Raw genomic sequence first — 5303 nt, 5'->3', positions numbered from 1 at the left:
TTGTACAGCCACTACAGGGGAAAACAATATGGAGAATATTCTAAAGATTAAAAAGAACTACCATATGGTCTAGAAATTCCATGGGAATATATCCGAAGGAAACGAAAACACTAACTCGAAAAGAGTCTTTCACCCCCATGTTCATAGCAGTATTATTTACAATAGCCAAGACATGGAAACAACCTGAGTGTCCATCAATGGATGGATAAACTGTGATCCATACAAACACACACACACACACACACACACACAGAATATTATTCACCCATAAAAAAAAAAACAAGGAAATCCTACCATTTGTGACAACATGGATAGACATTGAAGTCATTATGCTAAGTGAAATAAGTCAGACAAAAAAGGCAAATACTGTATGATCTCACTTATACAAAATCTTTAAAAAAGAAAAAGAAACAGAACAGATCAGACTTGTGGTTACTAAAGATGGAGGACAGGGGGGATTGGAGGAAGGTGGGAGGGTGATCAAAAGGTACAAACTTCCAGTTTTAAGATAAACAAGTACTATGGGTATAGCATTTAACAGGATGACTGCAGCTAATACAGGAGAGTTAAGAGGAAATCTTAAGAGCTCCTATTAACAAGGATTTTTTCTTTATTTCTTATTTTCTTTCTTTTCCTTATATTCTATTTATAGAATAGAAGGAAGGAAGATAAATGTTAACTGAATCTATTGTGCTAATCATTTCATAATATTTGTAAATCAAACCATCAGCTGTATGCCTTAAATTTATGCAGTGATGTAGGTCAATTATTTCTCAATAAAACTGGGGAAAAAAACTACTTAAAAAAAAAAAAAGAAAAAAGAAATCGACCAGCCTTACAAAGAATGAAACCCAGCTGTGAATCAGCTCAATCTGTTTGGATTAAAGTAATCCATGCCTACTCTAATTGCCTGCCAGAAGGTAAAGAAATCCTCTCTAGAGAAAGATAACATTTTTTTCCAGAACCTCTGTAATTTTTATACATAATTTCCATAATTCAATAAAAAATTTCCCAGGTATACAAAATAAAGGATGAGAAAAAAAAAAAAAAAAAGGCAATGAAAACTCATGCACAGGTGACCCAGATACTGGTTTTCAGAAATAGATTTTAACCGTGATTAGTGTATCACAAGTGATGACAAGATGGAAAAATTGACCAGAAAACTGGAATTTTATATCAAAAGAACAAAAAGGAAATTCTAAAACTTAAGACTAAAAAACAGTAATATCGGGAATGCCACCGAGGCCACCCCTCACCCGCCAGAAGAGGTAAAATTAAAACTACTCACAGCAGGTGGTGGTAGCAGCGGCTGAGGTTTCTGCAGGGATGGGAGCTGCAGGTGGGCGGAGCCTCGGTGGGCACCCCTTGTCCCCCCCGCGAGCGTTTCCGCCCAATCCGCGGGCGTGAGCCTGGAGCCGGGCTGGGGGCAGGGTCCCAGTTCACAGATGCTCACCCTGCTGTGGACACCGAGGAAGACGAGCAACTCAGCTGCATGGCTCCGAGTTCAAGTTCATGGACTTCACCCTTCCTAGCCAGACGCAGATGTTCCCAGGTCCAGAGGTGGCTGCACAGTGCCTCCCGCGCACACGGCCGGCGCAGTGACCCTGACAGTTCCAGGGCAGGTCGGGGCACTCAGGGCATCCTGGGTCACAGGTGTGGTCAAGACTAGCCAGTTGTTTACCGAGTTGAACTTCGAATAGGTAGATACCTGCTATTCCCGGGATTTCCCAGCGCCTGCCTGCGGTGACTGCAGAATACACAGTACTGCTGGCATGACGTACTGTAATACCAGCAGGAAGTGGGTGTGTAACCCCCGCTACAGACACACTGTAAATCACCTCCTGAGGTGCAAAGAGGCGACTTGCCACAAGGATGGGCTTCTCTGGGAACCGGCTCTGGAGGGTTATCGTGGCTCCCACAATGTCTTCCTCCACCACATCATTACTGCCAAGGCCAACTGGGTCGTGGTGCTGCTGTCTGGACTGCCCTGCGCCCGTCAGAAAAGCCTCAAGTACATCAACGGGGACAGCTGGGAGCGGCAGCCTCTGATGTAGAACCGCTGCTTCGGGTGCTGACTAGTCAAGATCCCTCTGAGCAGGTGCAGCTGTGGGCTGGGCCCATCACCACTCCGCAGATCAATCAACAACTCGGAAGTGCTGCGGCTAGGAAAATCCTTCCGCCAGCTTGGAGGTACCAGAGAAGCTGGAGGTGGAGAAGGGCCACAGAGCGTCCTCCTGCCATAGAATGCTTCCCAGCACTGGAACAAAGTTGGGCCCCTTGTCTAGGTGCCGGCCAACTACGATGAGAAACCAAAAAAGAGTGCCAGTCTCAGCATAACATCACGGTCAGCTGGGACCTAGTCCTTAACAAGAAGACAAATGCCTACTTCGCCCAAGACTGAGTATCAGTCCTCTGGTGACGAGGATTTAGTCATAATTCGGTTGAGATATGCAGCTTACTCAAGGGAACAAGATATGCCTGCCTACAAAGGAAGCGTGGTTGGCATCCGCTGTGGAAAGCGATCAGCCACGTCATCCAGGTCCCTGTTAACTGTGGTGATGACATCACCACTGAGCTGCAGAGCAGTTTGGGCAGGCCTGTGGAAGGAGATCATAACTTGCAGGTGGATTTCAGATGGGAGTCAACCTCATTCGACAGGATGCAGAGCGTGCTGAAAATGTTTGCCCTGGAGGAGACCTCCATGTGGGGCTAAATCAGCCACCAGCTGGAGGACATTATCATCAGATCTCAGCTGCCCAAGAGCTTCACGGCAAAAGGACTCCCCAACCGGAACCACTCTTCAGGTTTATACCATAAAGACCGCACAGCAAAGATCCATGAGCCTGATCCAAGAACCACCAGGCACCAGGAAGATGGTTACCTTGGCCACCAGCAGCTGCTATACCTGGCTGGGCAAAGCAGTGCACCCCTGCTTATCTGTGCTCCAAGTAATACAGTCATTAATCTGCTGACCGAGAAGATCTACCAGACCAGGCTGAGAGTCATGCTGTTCTGCATCAGGACTCAGTATCATTTCTGTCCCTGCACAACCAGATCAGGAACATGGACAGCATGCTGAGCTCCAGAAGCTGTAGCAACTGAACGAGGAGACTGGGGAGCTGTTTGTTGTCTGCAGAAGAGAAGCCGTACCTGATGCTAAAGCTCACCATGGAGAGTGAGCTGCTCATGAACACAGATGTATGTGGAAGTCTGGGCAACTGAGGCCCATTTTAACTGAGGCAAGCACCCGGGCCACTGAGCTAGAGTGCATGGTCCCCATGGTCCTCGGACTCAACCAGCTCATCTTCATGGGTGACCACTGCCTGCTGGGCTCCATGGTGATGTGCAAAATGGCAGACGAGGTTGGGCTATCCCAGTCACTCTTCATGAAGCTCGTGGTGCTGGGTGTCTGTCCCATCTACCTCATCCACCTCCAGGTCCAACATGATGCACCCTACCCTCAGCGTCTTCCCGTCCATCATCTACCAAGTCTCTCTTCAGAAAGGCATCACTGCAGCAGATCTTAGGAAGAAGGGATTTGACTTCCAGTGACCTCAACCTGATAAACTGATGCTCTAGGTGACCCAGAGCCCAGAGGAGATTGCAAGCTCAAGCACCTCCTCCCTGAACAGGAAGGAAGCTACACATATGGAGTAGATCAACACAAAGCTGCTGAAGGAAGGTGCCAAGCCAGATCAGATTGGCATCATCATGCCCTTAATCAAGGCCAATGCTCCAACTTAATGCAACTCATGTAGTTCAGCGACTCCCTCCACACCAAGCTCTGCCAGGAGGTAGAGTTCACCCACGTGGACACATTCCAGGGCAAGACAAGGACTTTATGTTACTCTCCTGCATGTGGGCTAACAAGCAACAAGGCATTGGATTTTTAAACAACCCCAGGCAGCTTCACATGACCCTGACCGAAGCATGATATGAGGTCATTATCGTAGGCAACTCAAAGGCCCTGTCCTCACAGCTGCTCTGGAACCACCTGCTGAACTACTACTAAGAACAGAAGGTGCTGGTAGAAGGGCCCCTGAACAATGTGGGAGAGCCCCATGCAGTTCAGCAAGCCCTGGTAGCTGGTCACCACCCTCTACCCAGGAATCATGTATGACCCCAGGAGGCTATGATCCCAGGATCAGTCTATGAGCAGAAGAGCCAGAGCTGGCCCTGGAACATGAACTTGCAGACCCAGACCAGATGGGCAGGACTGGTGCCATCCCCAGCCACGTGGCTGCCATGAACATTCCCCTCCAACTTTAACCTGGTTATGCACCCCATGCTCCCACTGGGGTATTTTGGACAAACGGACCCTGGGAACCCCCAAAGGCCAGACTGGTCCAGAAGAACAGCTTTGGGCTTCCTGGGCTCAGCCAGAGGGATCTTCCCAGCAGCCAGGCCAGCCAGGAGGTGGCATGTCAGCTGTTCTCACAGGACGCCCTGGTTCAGGGCTGTATCTTCAGGAGCCAGCCCTCCCAGCAGAGCAGCCTGAGCTGTCCCAGGACAGTTACCTTGGTGATGAGTTGAAGTCACACATCGACGGGGCACTGTTGCAAGACGACTCCTATCAGCACAGTGGAGTGATGAAGCTGTCCCAATACTAGAGGGGGACTTTGTTGGTCAGTATCTTATTCTGAGTAATAAAAAATAAAATAAATAAATGGATACCTGTTTTCCACTGCTAAAACTGAAGGACCACTGTCAGCAACAGGAGCAGAGGAACACCTGAGGGACAGAGGAGCCGACACAGAGGGAGCGCCCACCACTGGCCAGCAGGGCAAGGAGAAGGGAGACTGAAGGTGGAACCCAAGCGGAGGAGACCCAGCCAGGAGCCCTCCACCAGCCGCTCAACATGGATGCCCCATGCCAACGCCACCACACCTGAGTCTGTGACTGCGGTGGAGGGAGGGAGACCCTCATCTCAGACTAGGCCTTTCCTCTGTTCTATTCTTTCTTTTCTTTGATTGAAAGGGGACTAGGTTTTAGAAGAAACTCCTTGCTGGTGGCTCCCTGTGGGTGGCCAGGCTCCATGCTGGCTCGCTGCTTGCGTTCTAAGAGGGTTTTCATTTAAAGCAAATACAGTGTTTCGGGTTTTTCTGTTTTTTAAAGATTCTTTCAAAGGAGGACTGGAAAATATTCTTACTGAGTTTGTCTGTCACATCTTGGTGGTGGATCTGGGAGATGCCAGAAGCTTCCATAAATGGAGTTTAAACAAGCCAACCCAACTGGAGATTAGGATCCATACCTGTGACAAGATCTGGAGAAAGATTTCTGCTTTCAGTTTGAGCTGCCCATGG

At 48.8% G+C, this 5303-nt stretch overlaps 1 pseudogene; it reads left to right on the top strand.

Annotated features, from left to right (window-relative positions):
• The first annotated feature begins 1314 nt into the window (after nucleotides 1-1314).
• Nucleotides 1315-4610, top strand: LOC116645110 (annotated as a pseudogene).
• Nucleotides 4611-5303: the final 693 nt, after the last annotated feature.

This window comes from Phoca vitulina, unplaced genomic scaffold (assembly GCF_004348235.1).
Source record: "Phoca vitulina isolate PV1807 unplaced genomic scaffold, GSC_HSeal_1.0 scaffold32, whole genome shotgun sequence".
NCBI classification, from domain to species: domain Eukaryota; kingdom Metazoa; phylum Chordata; class Mammalia; order Carnivora; family Phocidae; genus Phoca; species Phoca vitulina.
The sequence above is the reverse complement of the archived record's forward strand: the minus strand, read 5'-3'. Positions and strand labels throughout refer to the sequence as shown.